Below are 20674 nucleotides of genomic sequence, written 5' to 3'. Positions count from 1 at the left end.
CTTCAGAAATTGTTCGGAGATCCGAAGACCACCTCTAGTGTGATTGAACCCGTGCAACAGGCCTCCACACCCGGTATGACACCCTTGAAGGTGGTTTTTGTGGGCTTGATCCTTGAGGGGTCGATGCCCATTTTGCGCACTGTATCCTGATAGAGCAGGTTCAGGCTGCTGCCACCATCCATGAGGACTCGTGTGAGATGGAATCCGTCGATGATGGGATCAAGGACCAATGCAGCCGAACCGCCATGACGGATACTGGTAGGATGGTCCCTGCGATCGAAGGTGATCAGAACGACCATGATTTGAACTTTGGGGCGACTAGACGTCCCTTAGTGCACGCTTCCGTTCCCGCTTGGGAATATGGGTTGCGTATATCATATTCAATGTTTTCACCCGGGGAGGGAATTTCTTCTGTCCTCCTATGTTCGGCGGCCGAGGCTCCTTGTCGTCATCGCTATGCAGCCCCTTTTCCTTGTTTTCGGCATTCAACTTGCCGGCCTGTTTAAACACCCAGCATTCTCTGTTGGTGTGGTTGGCTAGTTTATCGGGGGTGCCGTGAATTTGACATGAGCGATCAAGTATGCGGTCCAAACTGGACGAGCCCGGATTGTTTCTTTTGAATGGCTTTTTTCGCTGTCCGGATTTAGAGCCTCTGAATCTGGCATTGATTTTCGTGTCTTTGGCGTTGTCGCCATTTTTGCGACGCTTGTGTCTATTGTGTCGTGGCTTGCCGTTGCTATCTCTGGCGTCTGAATCGCCAGAGTTTTTGGGTGTGATGTTGCTATGGGCCAGCCAGCTGTCCTCGCCTGCGCAAAAGCGGGTCATGAGTGTTGTGAGGGCTGCCATGGATTTTGGCTTCTCTTGGCCAAGGTGTTGGGCGAGCCATTTGTCACGGATGTTATGCTTGAAGGCTGCTAAGGCTTCGGCATCCGGACAGTCGACAATTTGGTTCTTTTTGGTTAGGAACCGAGCCCAAAATTTCCTGGCTGACTCTCCGGGCTGTTGGGTTATGTGACTTAAGTCATCAGCATCCGGTGGTCGTACGTAAGTGCCCTGGAAGTTGTCAAGGAATGCGTCTTCCAGGTCCTCCCAACTGCCAATGGAGCTTGCTGGCAGGCTATTCAGCCAATGCTGAGCTGGTCCTTTGAGCTTAAGTGGTAGGTACTTTATGGCATGTAAGTCATCGTCGCGGGCCATGTGAATGTGTAGGAGAAAATCTTCAATCCATACCGCGGGGTCTGTTGTGCCATCATATGATTCAATGTTTACGGGTTTAAACCCTTCTAGGAATTCATGATCCATAACTTCATCAATGAAGCATAGGGGGTGTGCGGCGCCTCTGTGTCGGGCTACATCCCGACGTAGTTCAAATGAATCTGGTTTGTTGTATTCAACCCGGCCGGACTTTTGTATATTGTATCCGGCGTGATGGTCATCGTCACATGTTGTGGCGCGCCCCCGTGATCCGTAGATCGATCTTGACTGTCCTGCTTTGTTTTCCAATACATCTCGCAGGTCCTTCGTGTAGCCCCGGCCCTTAGTATTATTGTTTGATTGGCGACGAGGTGCGGTCTGGACTTCAGGCTGGTACGCCACCTTGTCCCAGCCACGGGGTGGCCCGTCAGCCACATCATGCGCTGGTAGTGTGGGTTTTAATGCTTCCTCCTCGAGTTGAGGTAGCAACCTGCGCTTCGGGTAACTTTTTGTAGGGCGCTCGAGTCCGTATTCCTTGGCAGCCAGGACCTCGGTCCATCTATCAGTTAGCAGATCTTGATAAGCTTGAAGCTGTTGCTGCTTTTTCTTCAGGCTTTTTGCAGTGGCTATAAGCTGGCGCTTGAAGCGCTCCTGCTCGACGGGGTCCTCAGGCATGATGAATTCTTCATCGCCAAGGCTCACTTTGTCTTCAGAGAGAGGCATGTAATTATCGTCCTCTGATTCTCCATCTGTTGCCTGTTCCTTAGGGCTAGCTTGCCCATCCTCTTGCTCTGCCTGCTCGAAGCCTGGCTGGGCAGGATTGTTTTCGTCTTCAGCACCATCCGGATTGTTATCTCTTGTGCCGGTATCACTATTTTTGCTATGGCGGGGCTTGGAGCGGTGCCTATGATGCCGGTGCCTAGATTGCTTCTCCAAGGGGTTATCTTCCGTTGCCTCATCGCCATTGCTTTCTTAGGGGGTGTCCACCATATATATATCATATGATGAGGTGGTTGTCCAGCGCCCTACAGGCGGTGGTTCCTGTTCTTCTCCTGCATCGTCGTCCATACCATTGATGTCTTCGGAGTTGAAGTCAAGCACGTCGGTTAAGTCATCGACAGTGGCTATGAAGTGGGTGGTGGGTGGGGAACGAATTTCTTTGTTGTCCGCTTCCCACTCGAGTAGGACATAGTTCGGCCAAGAGTTTCCTGACAAGGAAAGAGACTTTAACAAATTTATCACATCACCCAAGGGTGAGTGTTGAAAAATATCCGCGGAGGTGAACTCCATGACCAGTGCCCAATCGGAATTTGATAGGCACGGGCATCTGCGGTTCGGAACCTGTAGCCGGAGACGAGTCCAGGGGTCCGATGACACCACCTTCACAGGAGGTGGGATTAGTGTTCGGCTCCAAAGCCGATGAGTGTGCGGCCTCCATGGCGGGGTCCATCCACCCGTCCTCGGAAGGCGAAAACTGCTCCGGATTGATTCCCGGGGCCGCCGCAGGTGCAATCTCCCGAATACTGTCTGATGGAAGATCTAAGTCATGCTCGTCACGATTGTTCGGCGTACCTGACATGGGCTCGAATCCGTCGAAGATCAAGTCTCCGCGGATATTGGCAGTATAGTTCAAGCTTCCAAACCTGACCTGATGGCTAGGGGCGTAGCTGCGGATCTGCTCCAGGTGGCCAAGCGAGTTGGCCCGCAGCGTGAAGCCGCCGAATATGAAGATCTGTCCGAGAAGGAAAACCTCCCCCTAGACCGCGTCGTTGAAGATGATTGAAGGAGCCATCGAGCCTTATCGCGACGACAAGGTGGAACTCTCAATGAAAGCACCAATGTCAGTGTCAAAACCGGCAGATCTCGGGTAGGGGGTCCCGAACTGTGCGTCTAAGGCTAATGGTAACAGGAGGCAGGGGACACGATGTATTACCCAGGTTCAGGCCCTCTTGATGGAGGTAATACCCTACTTCCTGCTTGATTGATCTTGATGATATGAGTATTACAAGAGTTGATCTACCACGATATCGTAGAGGCTAAACCCTAGAAGCTAGCCTATGATTATGATTGTTGTTGTCCTACGGACTAAACCCTCCAGTTTATATAGACACCGGAGGAGGCTAGGGTTACACAAAGTCAGTTACAGAGAAGGAGATCTACATATCCGGATTTCCAAGCTTGCCTTCCATGCAAAGGAGAGTCCCATCCGGACACGAGACGAAGTCTTCAATCTTGTATCTTCATAGTCCAACAGTCTGGCCAAAGTATATAGTCCGGCTGTCCGAGGACCCCTTAATCCAGGACTCCCTCACCCCCCACTATATAAAGGTCTTCTTCTCTCAGAAGACTTACCTCTTCCATCCCTAAGCTCCATTGTTGCTCCAAGCTCCATTTTTGCCCGATCTCTCTCCCTAGCCAATCAAACTTGTTGATTTTCTAGGGTTTGGTTGAGAAGGCCCCGATCTACACTTTTACCAAGAGAAATTTGATTCCCCCCACTAATCCCATGCGGATCTTGTTACTCTTGGGTGTTTGAGCACCCTAGACGGTTGACGTCACCGCGGAGCCATAGTCCATTGTGGTGAAGCTTCGTTGTGTCATTGGGAGCCTCCAATTAAGTTGTGGAGATTGCCCGAACCTTGTTTGTAAAGGTTCGGTCGCCGCCTCCAAGGGCACCAATAGTGGAATCACGGCATCTCACGTTGTGTGAGGGCGTGAGGAGAATACGGTGGCCCTAGTGGCTTCTTGGGGAGCATTGTGCCTCCACACCGCTCCAACGGAGATGTACTTCCCCTCGAAGGGAAGGAACTTTGGTAACACATCCTTGTCTTTATCGGTTCCACTCTTGGTTATCTCTTACCTTTACTTGTGCAAGATTTATTGTGGTCTATCCCTTGCTTGCTTGTGTGCTTATTGTTGTTACATCATATAGGTTGCTCACCTAGTTGCATATCTAGACAACCTACTTTGATGCAAAGTTTAATTTGGTAAAGAAAAGCTAAAAATTGTTAGTTTCCTATTCACCCCCCCCCTCTTCAATTGGTATTAGAGCCTCGTCTCTTTATTAAGGATTTTGTCATCCGAAGAGTACGGCTGACACCATAGACGGTGGGGATGAGCACTCCGGTGTGAATCCGGTCTCATCTACGACCGATGTGGGAACCGCGGTCTCTCGTGAGGAATTCAATGCGGCTTTGGACACATTGACAACCTCCATGATGACCGAGGTTGAAAGCATGTTTAATAAATTCTTAGAAGGGGTTAAACTATCTACCGCGCCGATGAAAGTGGGTGATCCCACTAACAAGGTGACAGATGCTAACTCCGACAAGGGGGAATCTACTAGTGAAAAGGCTCCTTCTACTAGTGGTAAAAATGGCAATGGCATCTTTTCCCATGTGGAACCTCCACTTACTTATGGTGGACCGATTCCTTCCACTCATTTGAATCATGCTAGTCCTCCCCCTAAGATTGTAAAAATGAGGACTTTGATTCTTGGGTTTATCGTTTTAAGCGTCATTTGAACCATGTTAATACTAACCTTTGGAGAATCATTAAAGAAGGTTTTTATCCGCATGAACGAAGCAACTTCAGTCCTCGAGAAGCTGCGGATAATCAATTCAATGAGAATGCTCTCTTCATCATCCAAGATGCAATTCCACCCGAAGATCTTGCTCATCTCCGACCCTTCACCATGGCCAAGGATGCATGGCGGCGTTTCTCTCTACAGGGGAAGCGCAAGCATACAACGCTCCAACTATGAAGTTGTGCAAGATGAAGCCGATGAGTTTGCAATGAAAGAAGATGAAGAACCTCGTGAGCTCTATCGGAGATTAACTACTCTCACGGTCTCACTCCGAGATCATGGGAGCAAGGATACGGATGACAATTGGATCAAGCGCAAATTTCTCAAGGCCATGATACCTTACCACAAGGCCATGTCCTCTGTCATTCGTCAAAGGCTGGACTTTCACACCTTGTCCTCAAGTGAAGTGTTGGATGAGTTTGTGGCTATGAGCATCTTGGACAAGACCGCTGACAATACGGTGTTACGTTCTCAAAGAGCAAAGAAGCCCAACCTTGCCTTGAAGGCCAAGGTTAGTGTGGAAGAAGAGGATGATGAGAGCAACCCCGAAGATACTAAGTATGACTATCATGAACACATGGCTCTTGCTTCAAGGCAGTTTTGGAGAAAGAAGAACACAAGGCCAAGCTTCAACAAGAATAACTCAAGTAGCTTCAAGGGCAAGCAATGTGTGAGAACATGTTACAATTGTGGCAATGTGAGCCATTTTGTTGCGGAGTGCCCTTACGAGAAGAGGGAAGACAATGGTGGCAAGCTCATCCGAAAAGACAAAGCCAAGTCTTTCCCCAACAAGAACAACTTCACCAAGAAGACTCCAACTAGAGGGTTGGTGGTTCAAGAAGAATACCATGAGGATGATATGATGATGAAGATAGTGAAGCCGTGGCCATGGCCTCCATTGCCATTGCCACAACTCCACGGATATCCCTCTTCGACTCACTCAACGAGAACATCACCGCCAAGTGCCTCATGGCTAAAGCCACCAACAAGGTAACCCCCAACATCAAAACCACCATCATTAATACTCCCTCCTTGACGGATTGCATTGATGAAAGTGAGGGGTCTGATGAGGAGGTAAATGAATTTGAGTCTTCTATGAGTAAGCTCAAGGGCAAATCCAACAAGCACTTCATTGCTCTCTTGGAACAACTTGGTGAAGCTAATGACATGATCGAGGCTCATGAAGAAACCATCTCTAAGATGGAAGGTCATAGTCGTGCTATGCCGATGAGATATCGGATCTCTCTAATGCTCTTGAGGAAGAGCATGTGCATCGTTTGGCTCTTGAGGAGTCACACAATGATGACCATGCTAAATTAAAGAAAGATCTTGATCATGCTCTTGTTGTATCTCGTGTGCTAAGCTCCGAGAAGGCTAAACTTGGGGTTGATCACGCTAGACTCAAGGAGGAGTTTGATTTACTCGAGAAGGACCACAAGGTCTTGAAGGGTGCTCATGCAAGCCTCAAGGAGTCCCATGATCAACTCCAAGTGAAGCTAACCAAGGAGAAAACCACTTTTCCTCATATGGTATTAACTGATAATGCAAATGCTACTAACCCGTGTTGTGAGCATGTGCATCTTGTGGAGGAGAATGCCAAGTTGAAGGAGCAACTTGAGAAAGGCCTTGTGATGTGCATACAAGGTGAGAAGAACCTCAATGACCTTTTGAGTAATCAAAAGGAAGTTGTGGCCAAAGAGGGAGTTGGATTCGCACCCAATTCCAAGAACAAGAAGACGAACGACAAGACCAAACGACCTCCCCTCTCAAGCAAAATTTTTTGAAGGAGGGAGAGGGTGCTCCTAAGGATAAGAAGAACAATGTGAAGGGTGGTGATGTCAAAAAGGGCAATGCCACTCCTTCTCACAAAGCCGGCAACTTTAACCTTCTTATGTGTTGTGACGTGCTAGTGATGGGCATGCTTATGCTAAATTCGTTGGTTCTCCTTATGAGTACATTGAATGGTCTATTTGGGTTCCTAAGACCCTTGTTACTAACATCAAAGGACCCATTACTAAATGGGTACCTAAAACCAAGCATTGATCTATTGTAGGTGTTTGCTTCCGGTGGGGGATCATGGTTGCTCGATAGTGGAGCCACAAATCATATGACCAGAAGCAAGGACTTGGTGGTGGACATGCACAAGATCCCATCTATGCCCACCAACTTCGAGTGTGGTGATGCCTCGTCTTCTAAGGTATTGGGTCTTGGCAAGGTTGTCATTTCTCATGATCTCACGATCGAGAAAGTCATGCTTGTTGAGTCCCTTGCGTAGAATCTACTTTCCGTTCGTCAACTTGCACTCATGGGCTTTGCTACTTTCTTTGATATTAATACTATGGCCCTCTTGTGGAGCAAGACTCTTAAAGTAGCCTTTGTTGGGCATGTCGAGAACGGTATTTATGTAATTAACTTCTCGGAGCGACCCACTAAGACCGCGACATGCCTAATGGCTAAAGTTGATGTGGGATGGCTTTGGCATCTCCGTTTAGCCTACGTCAATATGAGATCTTTGCAAAGTCTTCTCAAGGGGGACCATGTTCGTGGACTAACAAATGTTAGTTTTGCCAAAGATCGTGCTTGCAGTGCTTGTATCGAAGGAAAGCTACATGAGAAGGCTCACCCTCCCACGACTATCATTTACTCGAAGAGACCCTTGGAGCTCCTTCACATGGATCTCTTTGGGCCTCCATCCTTTGATAGTCTTGGGGGTAGAAAGTATTGCTTGGTGGTTGTGGATGATTATTCAAGATACACTTGGGTATATTTCTTCAAGAGGAAGAGTGAGACTCAACAAACCGTCATCGACTTTGCAAATGAAGCTCAATGTCAACATGATGCAAAGATCTTGACAATAAGGAGTGACAATAGCACCGAGTTCAAGAACTACACCTTGGATGAGTTTCTGAGTGATGAGGGGATCAAGCATCAATATTCTGCACCATACACCCCTCAACAAAATGGTGTCGCGGAGAGGAAGAACCAGACGTTGATGGATGCGGCAAGGACCATGATGGCGGAGTTCAAGTCACCATACAACTTTTGGGCCGAATCCATCAACCCAGCATGTCATGCATCCAATGGGCTCTATCTCCGCAAAGGCTTGAACAAGACTCCTTATGAAATACTTACCGGTAACAAGCCCAACCTCAAGTACTTCCGGGTGTTCGGGTGTAAGTGTTTCATTCTCAAGAAAGGTGTTCATTTGTCTAAATTTGAGGCTAGAGCTCATGAGGGCATATTTGTTGGTTATGCTACAAACTCTCATGCTTACCGTGTCCTCAACAAGTCCACCGGACTCATTGAGGAGACGTGTAACATGGAGTTTGATGAGAATAACGGATCCCAAGTGGAGCAAAGTGGTACTTGTGATGTAGGTGATGAAATTCCTCCCCAAGCCATAAGAAGAATGGGTGTTGGTCATATCCTACCCATTGAGGAACCCCTTGTGGCCGAAGGAGAAGGACAATGCTCCACTCAAGTGGAGCCATCACCAACCCAACACCCACACGCTTCCGAAGAACAAAGTGAAGGCCCTCAACCTCGTGAACAAGATCAAGGGCAAGATCAACCTCAAGATGGTGGTGAACCACCAAGTGATGTCCAAGGTCAAGTTCTCCCTTTCGAGCAAGTTCAAGATCAAGAGCATGCTCAACATCAAAAACAAGCTCAATACGGCGCTCAAGATGATCAAGTTACCCCTCCTCCTTTCACATCCGAGGAGGAATTAGAGCGTCGTGTCGCGAAGATCGCTTCCAAGCTCACTACCAAAGGTCATCTCATGGAGAATGTGGTTGGAAGCCTAAGAAAGGGGGTAAGCACTCGTAGACAATTAGCAAACTATTGTGAACATCACGTGTTTGTTTCTTGTGTCGAACCCCAAAAGGTCTATGAGGCACTCGAGGATCCAGATTGGCTCAATGCCATGCATGAAGAACTCAACAACTTCGAGCACAACCAAGTGTGGAAATTAGTGCCAAGGCCGACCGGGAATCATAATGTCATTGGAACCAAGTGGGTATTCAAGAACAAGCAAGATGCTCATGGGATCATTGTTTGCAACAAGGCTCGTTTGGCAGCACAAGGCTGCTCCCAAGCCGAGGGTATCGACTACGGTGAAACCTTTGCTCCCATTGCTCACCTTGAATCTATTCAGTTATTGATTGCTTATGCTTCTCATCATAATTTGAAGTTGCAACAAATGGATGTGAAGAGTGCTTTTCTTAATGGTCCCATTAGTGAGTTGGTGTATCTCAAACAACCCCCCGGGTTCGAGGATCCCTATTTCCCTGATCATGTGTACCAACTCAACAAGGCGCTCTATGGCCTTAAACAAGCCCCACGTGCGTGGTATGAGCATCTTACTGAGTTGTTACAAGATCGTGAATTCGAAATCGGGAAAATTGACCCCAGTCTTTTTACTAAGAAGGTCAAAGGGGAGTTGTTTGTGTGCCAACTATATGTTGATGATATTATCTTTGGTTCCCCTAACAAAGCTTTCAATGAAGAATTTGCCGCTCTTATGACCTCAAAGTTCAAGATGTCTATGATGGGAGAGTTGAAGTTCTTTCTCGGGTTCGAAATCAAGCAAATAAGAGAAGGGACCTTCATCAACCAAGCCAAATACACTCAAGACATGCTCAAGAGATTCAAGCTAAGTGATGTCAAGCCGGCCTCCACTCCAATGCCCGTCAATGCCAACTTGACATTGATACCAATGGTAAAGCGGTGGATCAAAATGTATATCGCTCCATGATTGGATCCTTGCTTTACCTTTGTGCATCTAGACCGGATATCATGTTGAGTGTGGGAATTTGTGCACGGTTTCAAGCCGCACCTAAGGAAAGCCACTTTGTGGCGGTCAAGCGAATCTTCCGATATTTGGATCATACCCCCAAACTTTGGCTTATGGTACCCAAGAGGAGCCAACTTTGATCTTTTGGGCTATACAGACTCAGATTGGAAGGGAGATAAAGTGGATAGGAAGTCCACCTCCGGAGGGTGCCAATTGCTTGGTTGCTCTTTAGTGAGTTGGTCTTCTAAGAAGCAAAGTTGTGTATCTCTCTCGTCCACCAAAGCGGAGTATGTGGCTGCCGGTAGTTGTTGTGCTCAACTTCTATGGATGAGGCAAACTTTGAAGGATTACGGTGTCACTTGTGACGAAGTGCCTCTTTGGTGTGACAATGAAAGTGCGATCAAGATCTCTCTCAACCCGGTGCAACACTTCAAGACAGAGCATATTGAGATTTGGTATCACTTCATCCGGGATCACATTAGGCGAGGGGAGATCAAGCTCAAGTATGTCAACACTCATGATAACCTTGCAGATATTTTCATGAAGCCCTTGGATGAAGCAAGATTTCGCGAGTTAAGGCATGAGCTAAATATCATTGATTCGAGCAATGTGGTTTGAACCCTTGCACACCCCACCATACTCATCATGCTATCTTGTCTAGGTGTAGGCATGGACATAGGGGGAGTGTTGTTCTGTCAATGAACTTTCCCTCCCCCATTATGCATAAATTGATCAAACTCTTTCACATTAGCCATTTTTATGGTACTTGTGCTTCAAAGACGAGTCTTGGTCATGGGCCCAAGGATAATTCTTCGTGGTGCCATACCAAGTGACTCATACATAGGTGGCTTCGGCCACCGCCCTCTCTTCCTGAGAGTTGTGGTTAGTGCTTTGGTCTTCATTGTCTTTTGCCTTTTCTCTGTGCCGTGTTTGTGTCGTCGTTTGTGCTTGCCTCTTGGTTGTTCGGCGACTTGAAGGTTATCTTGCAAATGTCATTTCCCTCTCATGTGAAACCTGCATTTTCTTGGGGTTACAGTACTACCGCAGGGGTTGGTGGCTTTGTGCATGCACAGTTGCTTCCCAGGGGCACGGTACTACCGTTTCCATTGTGACAGTAATTTTTTAATGCCGCTGGAAGAGCGGTACTACCGCCTAGCGAGCGGTACTTCCACCCGGGTGGTACTACTGTGATGACCCGCGGTACTACCGCGCCCACGTGAGCGGGTGGAGGTTAAGAGCGGGGCAGGGGGAGTTCTAACTCCCCCATACCCATTCATCTCTATTCCCCACCCCGCCTCTCTCTCTCCTGCCCAAGAACGGCGCCGGAGGCCCTCGCCGGATCTTCGTCTCCGGCCCCTCTCCTCAGATTTCGACCGATGGGATCGTTCCCCACCTCGCCCCCTTGCCATGGACCAAGGTTTTTCCCCAAGTTCCTCTCCTTTTCTTCCGTTCTTGTGCTTCTAGGTCTTGGGGAGATGCATGTGGTGTTCATGAGATTTTTGGCTAAATCTGTGCAGGAGGGATTTGTAGGAGAGTGGTAGTGTAGTAAGCATGCTTTTTGGATTGTCAAAATAGTCCAGGTTGATCAACGGTAGTACTGATCGAGATTTGCGGATGTTCTAGAACCAGATCTGTGGCTCCTGTAGCGGTTTTGTTTCATGCGGTACTACCGCTCCTCCTGGAGCGGTACTACCGCACCCTTGCTCATAGCCTGCTCCGCGCGGTACTTCCGCTCCTTGGAGCGGTACTACCGCTTGGAGCACGGAAGTAAAAAATTACTTCCGCTCCAGGCGCAGTACTACCGTGCCACCCCGGCACAGTACTACCACGGCTGGTGCGGATGTAATTTTTTACATCCGTACAACGGCCCGGTACTACCGTAGATGCATCTTGAGCTATTTTTCTATCCAAATCTCTTGCTTATCTGTTTCTTTTGGCTTTGGCCTTGGCATTTGCATTGATCCTTCTTGTTTTTCATGCATGTTCTTGTGTTTTGTGTCTAGGTGGTGGCTCCGGTTCCCATGTTCGTCGCTCGAATCCCAGCCGTGACACACAGGTCAAAGCGGCTGTGCAACCAAGATGAAGCTGCAGAGGGGTCCAATGCCTCCCAACGCAGAACCAAGCACACCGCCACCAAGAAGAAGGAGCCCGTCATGGGCATGGATGAGATGCCTCAGGCCGAGTTCATTATTCAAAGGAAGATCAACCCATATGTGAATCCCCGTGCTAACTTCAGAGGCAATGATCTGTTCTGGACCAAGTAGCAGAATCTTATCTTTCTAGATGTGATCAAGGCCAAGCAGAACATCTACGTGGAAGTTCACTAGATTGACATGCATCATATGAGGCAGGACAAGAACCGTGGCTACTTTGGAGAGGCCTTGGATCTGGTGGAGCAGTTCGGCATTGAGCACATGCTTACATTTCACATGGACTTTGATCCAGAAATTGTGGCTCAGTTCTTTGCTTCGGTCCACTTCGATTTCGATGAAGCAAGGACCATGACATGGATGACCAATGGTCAACGGATGACTGCTAAATGGAAGGATTTCATGGAGTTCCTTCAAGTTCCAAATGTAGGGCTCGACACGCCCGTTGGACTTCGCCCTCATGCCAAGTCTGAATCTACCAACAAGAACAAGCTCCCGCCCTTCCTTGTTCAGAAGACACTTCCTAGCACAAAGAAGGTGTGGGTGCTGAACCCCTTCCTTGACATTATGCATCAGATCTTCCACAACACCCTCTTCCCGTGCATTGGTGACATGGGCCAGGTGCATGCTTACCTTGTTGACATGAGGCCCATTTGTAGAGGCTCGTCAGGCTCAGACTCAACCACTTGATGTCTCACATATCATGTGGTGTGAGCTTCAGTTTGCCGTGTTCAACTGTAAGGTCCCCATCTATGGGTGAGGGAGTTCCGGACTAGGGGGTGTCCGGATAGCCGAACTATCATGATCGGCCGGACTCCAAGACTATGAAGATACAAGATTGAAGACTTTGTCCCGTGTCCGGATGGGACTTTCCTTGGCGTGGAAGGCAAGCTTGGCGATACGGATATGTAGATCTCCTACCATTGCAACCGACTTTGTGTAACCCTAGCCCTCTCCGGTGTCTATATAAACCGGATGGCTTTAGTCCATAGGACGAACAACAATCATACCATAGGCTAGCTTCTAGGGTTTAGCCTCCTTGATCTCGTGGTAGATCCACTCTTGTAACACACATAATCAATATTAATCAAGCAGGACGTAGGGTTTTACCTCCATCAAGAGGGCCCGAACCTGGGTAAAACGTCGTGTCCATTATCTCCTGTTACCATCCGCCTAGACGCACAGTTCGGGACCCCCTACCCGAGATCCGCCGGTTTTGACACCGACATTGGTGCTTTCATCGAGAGTTCCTCTGTGCCGTCACTGATAGGCTCGATGGCTTCTTCGATCATCATCAACGACGTAGTCCAGGGTGAGACCTTCCTCCCCGGACAAATCTTCGTATTCGGCGGCTTCGCACTGCGGGCCAATTCGCTTGGCCAACTGGAGCAGATCGAAAGCTACGCCCCTGGCCGTCAGGTCAGATTTGGAAGTTTGAACTTCACGGCTGATGTCTGCGGGGACTTGATCCTCGATGGATTCGGGCCACAGCCGAGCGTGCCGCACTGTCACGGCGAGCATGATTTAGCTCTGCAGCTGGACAGTAACCTGGAGGCCGCACTCGAACCCGCTCCGATCTTCAATTTGGAGTAGGTTGCGCAGATCGAGGACGGATGGCTATACACCACCTCGAGGGCTGCAACCTCTACGGAGATAGAGCCGAACACTGACCTTACCCCTCATGAAGCTCGTGACTCCGAGGTGCCGGACTCCTTACCGGACTCCGAACCTCCCGCGTCCCCTCCGATCGAATCCGATTGGGCGCCGATCATGGAGTTCACCGCAGCGGACATCTTTCAACACTCACCTTTTGGCGACATCCTGAGTTCGCTAAAGTATCTCTCGTTATCAGGAGAGCCCTGGCCGGACTGCGGCCAGGACGGTTGGGATGCGGACGACGAAGAAATTCAAAGCCCACCCACCACCCACTTAGTAGCCACTGTCGACGATCTAACCGACATGCTAGACTATGACTCCGAAGACATCGACGATATGGACGATGATGCCGGAGACGACCAAGAACCAGCGCCTACCGGGCACTGGAAGGCCACCCCAACTCACGACGTATACATGGTGGATACACCAAAAGGAAGCGATAATGAGGAAAAACGGGACGTGGCGAAGGACAACTCCCCCAACAAACAACCAAAATGGCGACGCAAGCGCCGCCCGAGTACCGGCCTTGATCAAAACGGCACCCATACGGACCCGGCCCTAGAGAAGGGTGAAGCAGTGGATGATGCACATGCCACCAAGCAGCCATCCGAGCATGATGAGCTGGACAAGCAACCCATCCCCAGCAAAGACGATCTCACATCACCAGAGCATACGAACCTTCATAAAAGGCTCGTCGCCACTGCAAGAAGTTTGAAGAAGCAAAAGCGGAAGCTCAAAACAGCGGAGGACGCACTCAGAATGAGATGGAGCAAAGTACTCAACACCGCAGATAAATATGGCGCTAGTCACTAGACGAAGAGCTACCTGAAGCGCAAGTTGTTGCCCGAATTTGACGAGGAGGCCTTAGAGCCCCCGCAGTCAAAAAAGAAAGAAGCTGCCTGGCCGGATAGACGACCAGATGACAGGCCAAGAGCAACAAGGGGCGCCGCACACAAGCTGGCACACGATCAACATAAAGATCCTCGGAAAAAGGATAACCCAGCCAGGTCTATCTATGGGCCAAAAAGAAGACTCCAGGAAGCAACATAACCCGCCGACCATTTGAAGACAACGGCACACCCAAATACAGGGGCGCTGCACACCCACTATGTTTCACCGACGAGGTACTGGATCATGGATTTCCAGTGGGATTCAAACCCGTAAACATAGAGGCATATGACGGAACAACAGACCCCGGAGTCTGGATTGAGGACTATATCTTACACATACATATGGCCAGAGGAGACGATCTCCATGCCATAAAATACCTACCCCTCAAGCTCAAAGGGCCAGCTCGGCATTGGCTTAAAAGCCTCCCAGAAAACACCATTGGAAGTTGGGAAGGGCTTGAGGATGCATTTCGAGCAAATTTTCAGGGGACTTATGTCCGCCCTCCGGACGCAGACGATTTAAGTCACATAACTCAACAGCCTGGAGAGTCAGCACGCAAATTCTGGAACAGGTTCCTCACTAAAAAGCCAATAGTCGACTGTCCGGACGCTGAAGCCTTAGCAGCCTTTAAACACAATGTCCGAGACGAATGGCTCGCCAGACACCTCGGCCAGGAAAAACCAAGAACAATGGCCGCACTAACAAGCCTCATGACCCGCTTTTGCGCGGGGGAAGACAGCTGGCTGGCTAGATGCAGCACCAGCGACCCGAGTACATCCGAAGTCAGGGATGGAAATGGGAAGTCACGGCGCAGAAAAGATCAGCGCCAGAATAAGGAAAATGGCCCAAATAGTACGGCGGTCAACGCCGGATTGAAAAGCTATCGGCCAAATAACAAAACACTGCCCCTCAAGGACAACAGTGACGAGCTATCCAACCTAAACAAAAATCTGGATAGGCTATGTCAAATACATAGTACCCCCGGGAAGCCTGCAAACCATACCCATAGAGATTGTTGGGTCTTCAAGCAGACCGGCCGACTTAACGCGGAACGCAAGGGGCTCGACACACCAAGCGAAAGTGACGAACCCCAAAAGCAGCAGTCCGGAAAGCAGAAGACTTTCCCACTAGAAGTCAAAACAGTGAACTCACTTCATGTGGTAACACAAAAACACAGCGCGGCACCTGCCATACCAGGATACCATCCGTAGAATGGGCATAGACCCTACCAAAATTTTCCATAGCAGCACTTCCTTCAAAGAAGTGATGCCAGGCCTTTAAGCCACTTATACAGGCTCTGCGCCACTAGAGGTCGTGTTCGGTTCATCCGACAACCTCCGTCGCGAAAAGCTCACTCTCCATCGCCCCATTTAACAGTAGCCCTTAAGCACTACTGGGGCGCAAAGCTTTCACCCGCTTTAAGGCAATACCACATTACGTGTCTCTTACGCTTAAAAAATGCCCGGTCCATGTGGCATAATCTCATTAAAAAGTAACTCCGAGTGTTCCTCGACCACGGAGAACGTGAGACTGCCTCGACAGCCACACACTGATCAGACCTTGCAGGTCAAAGCCCCTAAAAACATGTCATTCAGACCTCGGACATGGTTAGGCGAGTCCGGCGTAACTAAACAAGGGGCTTCCCAGCTGCATACCCCCTTTTATTAGGGGCCGTGGGTTTAAATGATGAGAGCCAATAAAGCTCAACTTTGTTCATCCTCCAAATTATATTATATTTTAATACAACTTCTGCATGGTATTTCTTGGAAACTAAGTCCTTCTCTTTTACAGATGAAGCACGTGCTACACCAGTCCAGGACATAGCACAACGGAGACACAGGAGCAGACGTGCAGCAGGGACCCGTTGCAAGGATTCTTTTCAGATTAAGACCCTGCGTAAACCTTTCTTACTGTCTCTTGTTGATACACATCCCCCGCTTTCCCACCATAGCCGAGGAGGAGGCTGGCGTTTTGGCATCGGCCGCGTCAGAAGTTCCCGCCTGTACCTGGACACTAGGGGCTTAGGGCATTGTTCTGCCCGGTATCATAAAGACCGAACACCTCAGGGAGTGTTCGGCGTCTCGAGTTAGGCCTTATATGCATCAGCTCCGAATCATGTCTTTGGTCAAATGTTGGGTTTGCCCGGCTCCTGTGTTTTGCTGCCTTACGTTCCGCATCATCGGCTAACGCGACACCAGGAGAACTACTGCGATTGTGCCCTGGTTCGGCCGGGCGAGCACCTCAGTAGAGAAAGCCGAAAACTGACGGTCATGATATAGCGAGAGACTGGTCAACCACTCGATCGACCATTGGAATGTTTAGAATTCCTCCGCTTTGACGAAGGACCGCTTCCCGGTCAGGCACATACGCACCCCGAGTTCGGAGAAGAGCGGTGCCGCCAGGGGCTATATATAGTAGCCCCACATTCGAGCTCCTATGGCTAAGTGAAAGTGATAAAGCATTATAGTCTGGTTGCCTAGTTTGCTACGCTATCACCTCCTTAAAAGGACCAAGACGTTGGATTAAGTGTGAAAAAGCGCTTTTCTTTTTGCAAACACCCCCGCACCATGTGCATGGGGGCTGAAGCCAAAGACTGCCATCTTTCAGATTATACATACATATACGGCCGCACAGGAGATAGTTCAATACTTGAACGCACAAGTATAAAAAGCTATTGCATTATAAACATGATCTCAGAAATCATACATGTCATTCAAACATAATATCTTTCGAGCACCGCGACTCTATTAAACGAGCGCCCTGTAGGACTTCCTCAAAATAGTGCTCGGTGGGGAAACGGCTTTTGTCCGAACCTTTTTATCGTTAGTACTTATTGCTCGTTACAAATTATCTTGCTATCAAACTATTTGTTACCGATAATTTTAGTGCTTCCAGAAAATACTTTGCTGAAAACCGTTTGTCATTTTCTTTCCGCTTCTCGTTGGATTCGACGCTCTTACTTATCGAAAGGACTACGATTAATTACCTATACTTGTGGCTGCTTGTATATCGGGTGATCTACCCGGACACTGTTAGTAATAAAAGTAATAAAGCTATGCTTTGCCTTAAAAAAAGAGGCAAAAGCACTAGAGACCCACAAAGTTGCATTGTATGTGATGGTTTAGTCCACAAACTTGCAAAAGGTGATCAACCCATCCCTAAACTTGCACTACTTGGGATGATCTAGTCCACAACCAATCAAGAGCGGACAAATGACGCCTCGCGGCCCTCTGCGTGGCACAACCGCTAGCCTTGGCGATTTTGCAAAATCCCCCTTGACCTTCAGGGAAATCATGCGCGCGTACATATGGCACTAAAGCCAGTTCCAGGAATATGTTAAATGGCTGAATCTGGATGTTGCATGATTGGTTCGCGAATTTTGATTTTGTCTCAGGGAAAAAAGTTTGCCAATAGGCGCGCTTGGGTGTCGCCGACAGTTAATAATGCCACCAGCTCCTGTTATCCTCCTGTACAAAAGGGCAAGTAGGGCGGTCATTCATGTTTGTTTTTCAATTGAGATGCTAACAAGCGCAAATCAGGAAAAAAAGTTCCATCTCAGGATTTTCCTTTGTAATAAGAACTAAAGTGAGATGGAAAGATGTGTTGTTTCAGTGATCTGATCACTGAGATCGGAGTAGTTAACTCATGTAAGATGTTCCCTAGCGCATTGGGCCTGACTGGAATGAACCGCAAAACATAACAAAGTTATAGAGTAGCCATTTGGATAGGACAGTAGTAACGACAGAAAAAAGAAACAACTTTCATCCAAAGCGAATGAAAAGGATTGATTTGCAGGAATTTCCGTGCACTGTTCCTATGATTGTAGAAATTTTCTTTCCAAGAACTAAAGTCCTGTAGATATCCTGTGAAAAATCTATGGTCCAGAGAGCGACATCATGGATGCTTTTATGTAAACATTTATGCAGTTTTGTTTTAAGAAAAGTCTTACTACGAACATGTATGAAAGCCTACAAGGCATCATTAAAGGCAGTATGAAGTCTTTTAAAAAGTAGGTAAAAATACTTGATGTAATATCATTGGTGTCAATTACTATGGTTCTGTTCCTGTAAGATTCTTCTTGTAACTCTTTTTTTGAAACAAGAGATTCTTCGTGTAACATAAACTCAGAAAAGGATGTGTCTAATCTTGATGCAGAAGATGATTAGTTTACATAGGTTGAAGAAGGGTATCATATCATTGAAAAGAAGAACAAATGCTCAGATTAACTTGTCCAGAACAAGCCTCGATCACTCAAAAGCTTGATCGATTTTCCATCCTATACCCTAGTTAGTACTATGTAGAGCTGATGATCCACTTTATCATATTACATAGCAAGAACATGCAGAAAAGCATTTTGAGATCCATGTCTTAACTATGCACCTCTCCCCTCTTTCTTGCTAGCAATTCGGTCGAACCGCTATTATGATCAGTTCGTTTTTTAGCCACATATATAGCGCTCTAACTAAGGAAGATCGATCCATGGTACATGCGCAGCTGCACCCGCTCGTCGTCCACCTACAACTAGCTGGCAGCCACGGGAGTGTGCGCCACCGCGCCGAGGTTAGCGATGGTCTGCCGGCGGTGAACCATGGATGTCGCCTCGCGTCATGCGGTGTCGGCGGCCCGCTCGGCCGCCGCCTGCTTGCGGTGCTGGTGCGCCGCCGCGTGGAGCATCTCATCCATGGCCATTTGTTCCTCCCTGCACTCCTCGCAGTTGAACTCCGCTTCACATGAAGATGTCGCAGTCACAAAAGATGCTCTGCCTGCAGAGGAAGCAGGAGTCGAGGAAGTGGTGGTGGTGGCGGGCCGCACCGGCCACGGCGCCCAGCTTCACCCGGAAGACCCTCGACGCCACCTTGACATACCGCGCTCCTCGCCCCCCTTCACGGCCGCCGCGGCCAGCAGCGACGATGATGATAGCGCTGCCGCCGCGGTGGAGGCGAGCGCTCCCATGTGCTCGTGCATGCGTGGCATGATCGCCGTTGCTCCTGAAAGGAGAGTGATGCATGCGTGTGTGCTCGGGTGGTGTGCCTCAGCACGTTTCTCTTATGTAAGCGCGCATGATTTCCCTAAAGGTCAAGGGAGCTTTTGCAAAAATGCCAAGGCTAGCGACTGTGCCATACAAAGGCCAGCGAGGCGCCATTTGTCTGCTCTTGGTCGGTTGTAGACTAGATCATCCCTAACAGTGCAAGTTTAGGGATGGATTGATCACCTTTTACAAGTTTGTGGACTAAGAGCATCTCCAGTCGCGTCCCCAGAACGGCCTTCCCAGGCGATTTTTTTTCGCCGGCGCCGAAAAAACGGTCCAGTTGCGTCCCCAAGAGTCCGTTTTCGCCGGCTTGGGCCGAAATCAGCGCCGGCGGACCCGGGCCGAACCCGACGCGCTGGGGGGCGCCGGGGCGAGCGTTTTGGCGCGAAGCGGCCGCGGGCCCGCCGAGTCAGCGAGACGACCGCTTCGTTGACCTCATCGCCTCGGTTCGCGCAGGAATCAATGCGAAGGCTGTCGCGCTGCGGCGCTGCCGCAACGGTCAGCCTCCATTGATGCCTCACGAGCGACGCAGTGAAGACGCCGCCGACGCGTGTCCGCTCGCATGCGCCACGCGTCCACCCGCATGCGCCACGCGTCCGCCCGCATGCCGCCCACCGCCACCCCCGCTTCGGCTATAAAAGGCGCCCTCCCCGCCGGTGAGCGCCACACCCTCCCCTTTCCCCTCCCGCGGTAGCCTTCTTCCCGCCGACGAGCTCTTCCACCACTGCCTTCCACCGCCAACGAGCGAAATGGCCGAGAGATACCCACGCGACGGCGCAGCGGCGAACGACTTTGGCCGCCGACACCTCCAGGAGCCGGAGGCGCGCCTTCTGTACGAGGCCGAGTACCCGGTGCCCCCCCGACATGCGCGTGCCGGGGGCGTGGGGGCTGAGCGCCGCCGGCGTCCCAGTGCCGCTAGTCCCCGAAGGAGCCGCACGGCGGGCGGAGATCGCCCGCATCCGCTCCTCGCTGACGGAGGAGCAGCGGAACGAGCCGAGGTACACGCCCGACAGCGAAACGCTGTGGACGCTCTACTTTGAACGGTGCCGCGAGGAGCAGATCGCCTCCGTCAACGACGTCATCCCCCGCGGCCGCCTCAACTCCAAATGACGGCGCGAGTGGTGGGGTGTCCCCGGCCGCACACTCGACGTCGTCCTCGACCACATCGAGACCGGCAATGTGCCGCGGTTGGAGTACCCGACGCGCCCCTCCTTCTCTCGCCGTCGCGGTAGTTCCTGGATACTGCGGCGAATGGAGCCGAGGTCGTCCTCCTCGTCGGGCTCCGGCTCGCCGGCCGTTCGCCCCGTCAAGCCCAAGCCGGAGGAGACACCGCTCGGGCGCCGCGCGCGGAGCGGCGCCCTCGTCATCAACGA

Source organism: Triticum dicoccoides, chromosome 5B (genome assembly GCF_002162155.2).
Source record: "Triticum dicoccoides isolate Atlit2015 ecotype Zavitan chromosome 5B, WEW_v2.0, whole genome shotgun sequence".
Lineage (NCBI taxonomy): Eukaryota > Viridiplantae > Streptophyta > Magnoliopsida > Poales > Poaceae > Triticum > Triticum dicoccoides.
Note: the sequence above shows the minus strand (reverse complement) of the source record.